Source organism: Colobus angolensis, unplaced genomic scaffold (assembly GCF_000951035.1).
Source record: "Colobus angolensis palliatus isolate OR3802 unplaced genomic scaffold, Cang.pa_1.0 Scaffold7, whole genome shotgun sequence".
Lineage (NCBI taxonomy): Eukaryota > Metazoa > Chordata > Mammalia > Primates > Cercopithecidae > Colobus > Colobus angolensis.
In genome coordinates, this window is record NW_012120709.1 from 27,535,342 (window position 1) to 27,548,444 (window position 13,103).

The 13,103-nt window shown below is 41.0% G+C and overlaps 1 protein-coding gene across 3 annotated transcripts in view; it reads left to right on the forward strand.

Moving 5' to 3' along the window:
* Window positions 1-4,670: 4,670 nt before the first annotated feature.
* TBCEL (tubulin folding cofactor E-like) overlaps window positions 4,671-13,103 on the forward strand; it is a 72,401-nt gene continuing 63,968 nt past the window's right edge. Inside the window, exon 1 of one of the 3 annotated variants that reach the window (XM_011926981.1) lies at window positions 4,671-4,753. The gene's annotated coding sequence lies outside the window, so the exon portion shown is untranslated. Of the gene's footprint in view, window positions 4,891-13,103 lie in introns of all 3 variants that reach the window. The other 2 variants (XM_011926980.1, XM_011926982.1) reach the window with 2 other exon arrangements.

Genomic DNA, 13,103 nt, shown 5'->3' on the forward strand with positions numbered 1-13,103 from the left:
AAGTCAGAACAGCAGTTAAATTAACTTGGGGAGAATTGTTAGTGTAGGTACCCTGGGAAGTCTTTGGGAAACTGGCAATGTTCTATGACTTAAATGGGAAGTTGTTACATGCTTATCTGTGATAATTCATTGAGCTGTACATTTATGTACACTATGTGCACTTTTCTGTATGTCTGTTATTCACAATAAAAATATTATGAGGGATTAGTGAGGCTTCTAGCAATTTGTTGCAAGTGATCTTAATTAATGTAAGGTCTTCTTGAAAATTAAGCTTTTTGTGGCTGATCTGTCTATTGCAAATTGCAAAAAAGCAAACTAAGAGTTGTTTTTTAAAGACCATATTCTGCCCAGTAAGGAAATATTGATCCTTCCTAAATAATTCTAGGTATGACCCTCCAGTTTAAAATTTTAAAAATATTTGCCATTTGCTTGGTCACTAGGCTTGGCATGATAGTACAGCTCCTGACAAATATGTGAAAAATGTTGACCAAAATAAAATATAGAATCTGAGAACTGCAAAATATAAAGGGATCATCCATTCTACATTTTTTTGACTTAGAATTTGTGTGTGTGTGTGTGTGTGTGTGTGTGTGCATCTGATGAAATCTGGGATACTTCCTCTTAAAAATGCATACATGTGTAATATACACAATATATATAATTTCAGGTGGTTTGCCATGATAGTTTATCCAGATATCTCTGGATAACAGAGATATCCAGTTTATCTCTGTTATTTGGTAGATAATGCTCTAGGCAGAAACAGTCCAAGAGGCAGAGCTGGTTAGTGGAGAAGCCAGGAATGGTATTAAAGACACAATCACCAAACCAGCCATTATTCTTTCAAGTGAAGCAGTTGCTTTTCTCTTCCCCTGTGTTCCCATCTGTGTACTGTTGTTGTTCATATTAAATTCTCATATAATTATGTCCTTATCCTCTTGTCTACTTGGGAAGAGCCTTCAGCTGTGAAGATAATTCCCTTATCCCCTTTAAAAACATAACATCCCGTAAGTTGCCATGTATCACTGTTATCATTCCAATTACATTGTAGAGACCATGCCTTATTTATCTTTGTTTTCCCCAAACCACCTAGCTAAGCACAAGGAACACAACTCTTACAAAATAAGCAATTGTTAAATTAAAATGACAGGCAAATATCTGACTGAAACTTCATGACAGAACTATATCTCACCATACAGGGTCATTGTGAACTCAAACTCAGATTCTGATTTCAGGCTGACCTAAATGTGAATTTGGACTCTGCCATTTACTAGTTGTGTGTTGCTGGGTGTACGGCTTAGCCTCAGTCTTAGTTGGCAAATCTGATAGCATCAAACATACTTCATAAGATCATTGTGAAGATTGAGGGAAAAACAGTAATCTACATAAAATGTCTCAAGCAGTGTCTGGTATAGTAAAACCTTAGAAAGTGGCTGTGATTTTTGTTATGGCATACTCAATTGTGAATTAAACATCCAGTAGGAGAAACATAGACTGAGAATCTTACAAGACTTCGAATCTTCTGGTCCAGGAATTGTTTACACATTGTTTTAATAGATTCTGCCTTTGCTCAACCTATTCCAATGACAGAGAATTAACTAGAACTGGCTAAAGCAGCTCCAATTCTCCCGAAGTTCTTCCTTATTATTAGGTTGCACAGTATAAAATTGCCCTTTGTAGGTCAAAGTGATCAAATTATGAATATTTTTTTGGCTGGGCTTGTTGACTCATGCCTGTAATCCAAGCACTTTGGAAGGTCAATTTGGAAGGATCGCTTGAGGCAACATAATGACATCCCATCTCTAGAAAGAAAAAAAAAAGTTAGGGAGGCATGGTGGCACCACACCTGTAGTCACAGCTGCTTGGGAGGCTGAGAAGCAGGGATCACTTTAGCCCAGGAGTTTGAGGCTGCAGTGAGCTATGATCGTGCCAGTGCACTCCAGCCTGGGTGACAGAGAGAGACCCTGTCTAAAATGATAATTAATAATAATAATATCTAATAAAATGGCCACAAATCTGCCTTTCTGTTATTTTCTCTCAGTTTAGTTCAATGTCCATTCTTTCCTTTTCCTATATGATATAGCCCTTTAGAAATAATGCGGAATCAATAGCGAACATGATAGACCTACTCCTGCCTTCACTGAGGCTTACATGCTCACCAAAGAAACAACAAGGAAATAAGCTGTCTCTGAGACATCCTCCTGTCTCAAGGAAGTGAAAGAAGAACATTTGAAGCAAATGGTTTTGTGGAGGGAATTCCTATAGAATATATCATACAGGAAGGTTTGTGAGTACAGAGCAGTGCAGTTCAATAGAACTTTCTGTGATGATGAAAATATTCTGTATCTGCCCGGTCCAATATGATAGCCACTAGCCATACATCGTGATTGAGCACTTGAAATGTAACTAGTGTCAAGTGACTGAGGAAATGAAACTCTAATTTCACTTAATTTTAATTAATTTCAATTTAAATAGCCACATGTGGCTAGTGGCTACCAGATTGAACAGAGCAGATACAGAAGAGCAAACAACAGTGAGAAAGGAGGCTGGAAAAGTGGGGTCCAGATCTGGAAAAATTTTGAGAAGTACATTAATAATAATAGATGTTATCTTGAGACCCACAGAGAATCTTGAAAGGGTTTTAAGTTCCAGGGAATAACACAATCACATATGAGTTTTTTTTTTTTTTTTTTTTTGATATGGAGTCTCACTCTGTCACCCAGGCTGGAGTGCAGTGGCACAATCTCAGCTCATTGCAACCTCCGCCTCCCGGATTGCAACCTCCGCCTCCCGGGTTCAAGCAATTCTCCTGCCTCAGTCTCCTGAGTAGCTGTGATTACAGGCTTGCACTACCAAACCCAGCTAATTTTTGTATTTTTAGTAGAGATGGGGTTTCACCATATTGTCCAGGCTGGTCTCGAACTCCTGACCTCTTGATCCATCTGCCTCAGTCTCCCAAAGTGCTGAGATTACAGACATAAGTTGTAGAAAGATAATTCCGGCTGTCTTGGGGAGAAAGATGGGGAGTTGGGTAGAGACATTGATCTTGTCTTTAGAAGTTTGATCTATAAGGGGAAAGATGAGAAAGGAGGCAGAAAAATGACTGGAGGATATCTCAGAGATACAGAGAAGTGTATAATTGACCACACCCAGCCACATACAATACTCATATGTGTATTTATATACATTGCACATAGTATATGTTAACAGTAATGACCCATATTTCTTGCTTTTTTCCTAGTTGCTCACAGGGCAACTAGCCTCTTAAGCATTTCTGGGTGTCCCCAAAGGTACCTGAGCTCAGAAGTAAGTCTGTCAACAGAGTATCCATGCAGCATCCACCTTGTACATTTCACTCTGCTCTTCTCATGGTCCTCACCACTGAGGCTACTTTTGACTGTGGTCATGCCAATGATGTGAGTGCTTCCAAAGCCAGTAATTCTTAAATTGCCAGAAAGGCACTCTGTTCTCTGTGGAAGGGGGAGTAAAGTCCCCTCCTAAGAAACCTAAGATACAATTCTTGGCTAATCATCCCCTTTATCCCCAGACCAGTTTCTTTATCCACATCCTTCTGGCTTTTTTTCCCCCCCCTCTAACCTCTCTAAGCCCTACCTATGGGATATGACAAAACAAAACAGAATGACAAAAATAAGTCTCCAGGAACTGACGATGGTAAGCTGCTATTGGGTCTCTCCTAAAGAATTTTGTTTCCCCTTTCTAGAAACCAATGCGGACGTGTGCATGCACATTACATCCCCCACCTCTTTTCTGGCACACACCACACAAAAGCACATACACTGTATGCACAAAGACATCTTCATCTCCTAGCACTTCAGGGGATATTCCCATACAAGGCTGAATTCACTTTGGGATGAGCCAGCACCATCCCTATTCCATGTATGTTTCTGCAAAAGAAATGGACAAAGGAGTACATCAGCAATCACAGCTCGACAGTCAGATATAATAATACTAGGCATGGAGTTGGAGCAATAGCGTGGCATAAAGTGAAGTGCATGGACCCTGGTGCCAGCCTGACCTGGATTCAAATCTCACCCTGGTCACGTTTACTAACTGGGTAGTCTTGGACAGATCACTTAAGCACTCTGAACTTGTTTTCAATTCTATAAATACCATCTCTTTGGAGGGCTATAAAAATTAAAAATAGCACAGGCGCAGTGCCTGTACCTAGAAGGTGCTCAATAAATGAAAGCTACTGTTACTACATTGGTGTTGGAAGCTCGGGATGCCACTTGTGAAGGGGGCACGGAAGAAAGTTCAGACTGCCACCATACCCCGAGGGCTCATCTACTATAGTTCCCTCATTTTATGGTTGAGGACACTGAAGCCAGAGATAGGAACAGACTTGGTCAAGGTCACACAGCAAATCAGTAACAGAGCCGGGTCAAGATTCCAAGTGTCTCTGGAAAGGTTCAGCCCAGTGCTCCTTTCTGCAGCTCCTATTATCCTCTGATATGACAATGTGTACTCCTATTCTGCGCCTGGGGATGTCCCCTCAATGGATGGGCACGAGAAAGAGCAGATGAGGTGTTTGTGGTGAAGCCCAGGCCAGTACAGCCATCCCCGTCGCCATGGCAACCCCAGCTCGGTTAGGGAGTATCAGCTCCTCTGGCGCCCCCTCCCATTCACGCAGCGGACGTGACACGTGCGGCGGGGTCACGTGTTGTTGTTGGGCCGAGAAAGCTGCTTCCGGGTCAATGCAGGACACTGGGCTCCGGCGGCCAGATTTGGGGTCTAGGTGAAGCGGAGCCGGGCCGGGGCCGGCCGGGAACAGGCCTGAGGCTGAGCGGCGGCGACAGCGGTGGCCGGGAGGGGGGAGGAGAGGCGCAGCCGGAGGAGCCGCCGCAGCAGCTTCCCCACCTCCCGGGCTGAGGGGTGAGTGGAGCCAGGCCCGCCAGCTCTGCCGGGCTCTCGAGGCCCGAGGCGCTCCCCTCAGGAGCCGAGGCGCGGAGGGTCGCTCCTGCAGGGTGCTGGGATAGGACCCTTGGGCAGGGGCTGAGAGCCACACGGGGCCTGTCTCGTGCAGCTGTGGGGATGGGAGACCTGCTCTGGGGCTAGAGGGAGGATGGGGCCTGCCTGGCCTGGGCTAGGGCGGAGCTGGGAGGGTCTTGGGCTGGCCTGGGCTGGGGGGCTGGCCCCGGGTTGGAGGAGGGCGTGTTGGGGAGCCTGCCCGGGTTCCTCGGAGAATCCAGGCGTCTCACCGTGCCCCAGCGTGGGGGGAGGGGTAGATGCCTCCTAGCTGTTAGAAGAGGGAGACGTGTCTGGGACTGCTAGGGAAATAGGAAACTTGTCTCTGAACTACTGAATCCCAGAAAGGAGGACACGTCCCCAGGGAGGTTTGCTGGGGGAAGGACGGGCATGTCTAGGCCCTTGGGACATTAGGCCTGCTCTTACCAGGGGCTGGTAAAAGGATGTGGTAATTGAATAACGGCTTTTGGGATAAAAGATTTGCGCCAGGGTTGGGAGACTGAGAACGAGGGTGTTGGAATAAGATGGGGGACTGACAGGAGGGTGCTGGGATCTTGGGGGAAGTAGGGATCTGTGTGGAGCTTCTCTGTTGAGTTCTAGGTTCTCTAGTAGGAAGATATTTTGGGAATTGGTGAAGAGAGGAGATTTAATACTGTCTTTTCTTGGGACACGGTGATTCCAGAAGTTGTAGTTGAGGAAAGTTGGTTGGAAGTGTTGAACTGTATACAGTCAGTGGAGGAAGGAGGAGCTCTACTCTGAAGGTTGCTAGGCTACAAAGAACTTACAGGCAACGCCTAGGGCTGTTGAGAGAAGCTGGCAATGCTTTCAAGTCCAAATACAGGCTGAGCTGGGGCTTGTCGCTTGTTCATGTCATGCTGTTGTGGAGCTCTGAAGTTAGTTTCCAGTAGTCTATCTTGAGCAAGGAGTGTGAATAGGTGCCGAGGACTGAGGAAAACATTCACCCTTTGGGTCCCGAGCAGCGTTAGACCCAGATCTCTAAGGTGGTAACTTTCAAACTTAAAAAAAAAAAAAAAATCATGCCCCACAGTATTAAGTATGTCTTACATTCAGATCTAGTACAGGCCTAGGTATGAAGGGAAACTTTCACAAAGCAGTATTTACCCTTATTACATATGATATGTTCTGTTAATTTCTATTATATTCCACCCTCTTGCATTAAAAAAACCTGCTGGCTGACATTTACTAAATTGATGATTTGTGGGTCACAACTTGCAGTTTGAAAAACACTGAAAAGTGCATTTATTTGGCTTCAGTGTCCTCATTCTGTAAGCTTCTGAAGAGCAGGGGTGATTCTAAAAAGATGGATTTTTTTTTTTGGTGGAGGGAGAGAGAGGGCAGCTGGGTGCAATTGATTGCTTCGGTTTAGACGTTTATACCACGTAGCATATTTGACCTGTGTTTTCTGAAGTACCGTAATCTTGATCTTCAATATCTGAAAGTTGCCAGATCATTTGATTGATGAAATTTTGTGTATGCTTGTGTGTTTTAGTTTTCTCTGTCCTTTGCTGTGTCTGAGAAATGTGAGAGGCCTAGTTGCACTTAGTTGCTTTATCACCACAACATAGTTAAAGAAATGTTATTTTACTGTTCCAATGTTGTGAAGATACACTGATTTTCTTTTCTGCTATTTAAAAACATCCCAAATTCTTCTTACTGCAGTAATATGATATACTTTTTGTTACATGATGAAAATTATGTGAAAAATACACGATAAAATATATACCAAAGCCATAGACATATATACAAGCCTTACAGTCTGTGACTTTGGTATATATTTTAAACTTAATCATCAACCTAAGTATAACTTTGAATTAGTTAACATCTTAATTCCCCTTACAAAAATTTTAGGTGGGGTCCTTAGAAACATGGTATTAATTCATAATAAACATTAATGACTGTTGGTGAACAAAGTGAGAGTCCTTCATGTAATGTTAAATGCTGTAATGTTAAAGTCTTTTGAAAAGTTGTTACACAGCCTATTGCTGCAGGACATTGAGTGTCAAAGGATGTTGTCTAATTTCAGTGGGTACACAGGGTATGTATTTAAGACCAGTTTAATAGCGTTTCTTTTTGTTGAGGTTGAGTTCATATTATTTGTAACATAGAATTCAAAGACACAGTCATCAGGACAGAAGTACCCAAATTACACTCAGTGGGGTCACACTCTTGATCAAATACTTTATGAAAACATTCTGTCACCTTCAAACTGTGTGTTATAAATCTTTCTTGCCTTTAATTGTTTCTTAGGTGCTGATAGAGGGGTTATGCTGGCATACATCAGCCATCCTTTAAAAATGACCTCTTAATCAGGGAAATATTGTTTGTTTTAAAATATTTAGCTTTAATGAATGTTTAAAGAAGACTTTCTTTTGTGGTAGGTACCTGGAACATTAAGGAAGATTCGTATGTATATCATTTTTCTGGGAATCATGTGTACTTGTCAATAAACAGTTACGGAGAAGTGACCCTGAGTGATTGTATGTGCTTTTTAATAGTTTTGTTTCTTCTTTGATCCTTAGACTCTTAAGCAAATACAGCTTAAAAAAGCCTGTAGCAGGCTCTTTTCCCCTTCTAATTTTTGCTTCCAAACTACTATGGTTTTAAAAATCAGATACTTATATTTGTTACATAATACTTTTTTTTCTTAGTGTGTGACATGTATGTTGGCTACTTAGAGGCCAATTTACTTAGTCCTGGGCTGTGTTTTAAATAAGCGAACTCTTCATATATTTTGGGCCTGGTTAGCTGTATAAGAAGTAATGTGAAACTGATAGTGATACAATTTGGGCTTAAAGGGTGAAGGAATCATTTGTGATTTCTGCCTTTCTCCTACACGTGATTAGTTATTAAGATTTACCATTCCTCCCTTTTTCTTGCTACCTGTTCTGCCTTATTTCTTAGGGATTAGAATGGTAATAACCGGAATATTCCCTTTGTCTTTTGTTTGCATAGCTTCATGAAAGTACTCTTCCAAAGAATATTGCTATGATTATTTCATTTCCCTCCTCAAAAACCATTAGCTGCTTTCCAGTACAGGCACTGCATAAAGCCTATAGTGTTTAGCTTGACATTTAGGGCCTTCTACAGACTTTCTCTACTTTTTTTCTGGCATCATCATTACACTCGTAAATGCAGTCCTCTACCTGCCAAGGCCTCTGCTCATGTACCTTCCTTTGTGTGTAAAATTATCCCGGAAAGTCTGCATATAAAATGTTCCCTTTCTTTACGAAATCCTACTCACTCTCATTTCATTTCAGATGACCTCTCTTCTTTGAAGTCTTTGTTGCTTATGTTGTCTGTATTAGTTTTGCTATATTGCTTTGTATTATTTGTGCACCTTATTTTTATCCCTTTTAGATTATAAATGCCTAGTGAGCACGAGGCTCAAATACCCATGAATCACTAGGACATCTAGCACAGGGTCTACCAGAGCATAGTTCATAGACCAAGTAGATCAGAATTGACTGAACATATGGTTAAAAATGCAGATCCGGCAAGGCATTGTCGCTCACACCTATAATCCTAGCACTTTGGGAGGCCGAGGTAGGAGGATCGCTTGAGTCCAGGAGTCGAAGTCAACCTGGACAATGTAGGGAGACCCATCTCTATGAAAAATTTAAAAATTAGCCAGGCATAGTGGTACATGCCTGTAGTCGCAGCTACTTGAGAGGCTGAGGCCAGAGGATCACTTGAGCCCCAGAGATTGAGGCTTCAGTGAGCTGTGATTATACCATTGCACTCTAGCCTGGGCAAGAAGAGTGAGGCACTGTTTAAAAACATAAATAAAATAAAGCAGATCCCTGAATTCTAACCTAGACTTACTGAATCAGAATCTCTGGTGGAATCTAGGAATCTGCATTTTTTTTTTTTTTTTTTTTTTTTGAGACGGAGTCTCACTCTGTCACCCAGGCTGGACTGCAGTGGCTGGATCTCAGCTCACTGCAAGCTCCGCCTCCCGGGTTTACGCCATTCTCCTGCCTCAGCCTCCTGAGTAGCTGGGACTACAGGCGGCCGCCACCTCGCCCAGCTAGTTTTTTGTATTTTTTAGTAGAGACGGGGTTTCACCATGTTAGCCAGGATGGTCTCGATCTCCTGACCTTGTGATCCGCCCGTCTCGGCCTCCCAAAGTGCTGGGATTACAGGCTTGAGCCACCGCACCCGGCCGGAATCTGCATTTTATCAAGCTGCCCAGATGATTCTTCCATACAGTAAAAGTTGAAAGTAACTGACCTAACATGATGCTTTAAATTGCGGTAGGCACTCAAATAATTTTTCAGCAAGTGATGTTAATAAACTGAGCAATATCATAGTTCAGCAAACGTTTAATTTTAGGGCCTTGAAGTCAGCCTAGATTTGAGACCTGGCTCTGTCACTAGCTCTGGACCCGTAACCTCTCTGCTTCAGTTTTCTGAGCTGCAAAATGGGATACTAGTACCCCTTATAAAAGTGTTGTGATAACTAGGTGAGATAATACGTATAAAACAACACAGTACACAACACATAGTAAACTTACGACAGATTTTATCTGCTGTCATGATGATGCCTAGCACAACAGTGGTCACCAGAGTAATTAATAAAGCATCGTGAGGAGAGGTTCCAGGTCAGTCATTGTTGATAAACAAATTGCTCATACGGTTTTAAGAACTAAAGCTTAAAATATTTTCTATTTTACATTAACAGATTTTGGCCCTATGTGGTGTTTAAAGTCATAAAGATGTTTTGCCGTCTTTAGAAGAATTGGTATCAAATTAGCATGTCCCCTTCACCTTCCCACTGATGGAAGAATAAAGTGCAAACTTTCAAATGGTGGACCTTAGCCCCTTACCATGTGGCCCTACCAATTCTTTATTTTCTAGCTGTCTTCCCACATATACTCTACACCAACTACACTACATTTCTCACTTTATTTTGCATCTCTCACTCATTTGTATTTGTGCACATGCTTTCCCCTTCTTTTCATCTAGTAAATTCCTGCTGCTGTCTTGTAAAACTCAGTTTTACATGTGACTGACCTCCTTAGTGAAGATAGTCACTCCCTCAGTGTTCTCAAAGTCGTTCGTCCATACTTATTTATTTATTACCTTTGTGTACATTTGTCTTTTTGAAGGGAAAACGATTTAATCCTGGCATGTATTCCCACCTCTGCCAAAAGGGGAGGATGTTTGTTTATTTGACTCATATCAGCTCCTCCATTTGTCTGGACCTCTCAGCTTTCACAATAGTAACTAGTTTATTGACTACTTACTTCATGCCAGGTACTTAATTAGATGCTTCAAAAACTTTATTTCATGTGATTTTCACACTAACTGTGAAATAGTTATTAATAGCTTCGTTTTACAAGTGAGGAAGCAGGCATAGAGATAGGTAAATAACTTGTTCAAATTACACAATAGAGTCATAAATGAACTCAGAACTAACTGAAGACCATGCTTTTTAAGTTACAGTGCTCTTCTAAAAATGCAATGTAAACAGGTAGCACATTTCCCAAACTTAGGATCTTAAAACTGTGTGAAACTTTGATTAATCACTAATCATTCTTAGGAATGTGAACCATAACAAGTACTATTGTGAAAAGTTATTTAAAACTCTTCTTGGAATAATGCGTTTCCAGTGATTTTCAAAATTTTTCTTTCTTCTCATTCTGCCATTGGTGAGCTTCATTTTCCTTTCACTGTCAGAAGGTGTTGCTTCATGTCTATTGATAATAAAATTCACTTTCCATTTATCCAATGAATATTTTTTATCATATGCCAGGCACTGCTCTGTACAAAACTGAACTGGACTGACAAATCCCTGCTTGTGTGGGACCTGTTGTCTGCTGGAGAACAAACACTAAACTCACGGATTATGATTATGATACGTGCTATAAAGAATGACAGAGGGAGAAGTGACCATGAGTGATGGTGGCAGTAATGCTGTTTTTGATGGGGTGGTCAGAAGCAGCCTCTTGGAGAGGGTGACATTTGTGTTTAAATTTGAGACTTAAACACTGAGATGAAGCATCTCTGCCAAGAGACAGGAAAAGCGCAGTGCTGCAAATGCAAAGGCCATGGGGGAAATCAGCTTGGCAAGTCTGAGAAATAGAAAGCCACGGAGGCTGAATAGTGGGCTAGGAAAGGAGTGGCAGAAAATGAGATTAGAGACGACTAAGCAGTGATCAGATTAAATGAATCCTTGGCGACTATGATGAAGAGATTGGATTTTATTCTGCATGTGAAGAGGAGCCATTGGAGAGTGTAAAGGAAATGATTTGACTTAAATTTTGAAAAGATCATTTGGCTGCTTTGTGGAGAATGAATTGTACAAGAGTCAAGAGTGACCAGGGCGGAGGCTAATGCAGAGGTCCTGGTGAGCAGTTGATGATGGCTTCAACAAGAATAAAGTGATAGAGATGGACAAAATTGGGCAAAATTGGGGTATTTTGGATGTGGTATTGATAGGTCTTGCTGGTTAGTTACACGGGGTTATGAGAAGAAGAAAAAAGTCAAATATAACTTCCAAGATGGAAATGAGTGGAGGGTGAGCAAATTTGGAAAGGGAATTCACAGTTCTGTTTTTGCCTTCCTGATCATACTGTCCACAAAGGATACCACTATTCTGAATTGTGGTTTTTTTTCTGCCTTTTCTTTACAGTTTTTGCCACATATGTATGTGACCTGAAATGATAAGATGGCTAATTTCCATGTTTTAAAATTTTGTATAAATGGAATTATACTGTATATATTCTTGTGATTTTTTTTTAACCATTCAGCATTGGTTTTTTTTTCTGCCCTGTGTGAACAAATCAACATTGTTTTTTAAAAGCCATTTGTGTTGATGAGGAAATAGGCATAATGAATTACCAAATGTTAATTTCCATTGCTGTGTGACATTTTATTTTATGAATATATTATTGTAATTTATCCAATTGCCTTTCTTAGATGTAAGGGCTTCTCCACACTGCACTCCCCCTGCCCCCCCCACCACCAGCAATTCCCCCAGGGTTTTTGCAATTTTAAGCAATGCTGTTGTTATGGACATTCTTTTACTTGTTTCCTGGTGCACACTACAAGTTGCTGTGCAAGTTCCTGTAGAGTTTATACTGAGATGCGGAATTGCTAGATCATAGAGTATGTGCGTCTTCAACTTTACTAGACAGTAATAAATTGTTTTCCAAGGTGTTTGTACTGATTGATACTCCCACTGGCTACATTGCCAGTTTCTATTCTTCTGCATTTTCTTCAATACTTGATATTGTCGAAGTTTTTAAGTTTTGCTGATTTGCATAAAATGGTATTTCATTGAGATTTTAATTTTTGTCTCAGAAAATTATTGAACGTGAGCATCTTTTACATATGCTAACCATTTTAAATTTTATCTTCTATTAAATATTTATGTCTTTTGTCCATTCTCCTATTAGTCTTCTTACTGTTTTTAAGAGTTCGCTATATTACATGTGTTGCAAATATCTTTTTTCCAGTTTTTGGCTTGTCTTTTCATGTTTTTAATGTCTTTTGACGATCAAAAGTTTTTCTTTTTTTTTTTTTGAGACAGGATCTTGCTCTGTCGCCAGGCTTGAGTGCAGTGGTGTGATCTCTGCTCACTGCAACCTTCACCTCCTGGGCACAAGTGATCCTCCCACCTCAACTTCCCAAGTGTCTGGGACTGCGGGCACATGCCACCATGCCCGACTGATTTTTTTGTAGAGATGGGGTCTTGCTATATTGCCCAGGCTGGTCCTGAACTCCTGGGCTCAAGTGATCCTCCTGCCTTGGCATCCCAAAGTCCTGGAATTGCAGACGTAAGCCACCATGCCTGGTCAAGTTTTCATTTGACTGCTCAACTTTTTGTTAATGGATTTTTAAAATGTTTTCTTTATGAAATATTTCCCTAAATCAAGATCATAAAGTTCTTTTCCTATTAGAAGAAATAACTTATTTTTTTCTCAAGGAGATAAAGTTTGCTTTCATATTTTATGTGGAGGTGAATTTTTTGGTAAGGGTTCAATTTCATCTTTTCCCAGATTGTTTTTTTTTCTTTCTTTTTTTTATTATACTTTAAGTTCTAGGGTACATGTGCATAACGTGCAGGTTTGTTACATATGTATACTTGTGCCATGT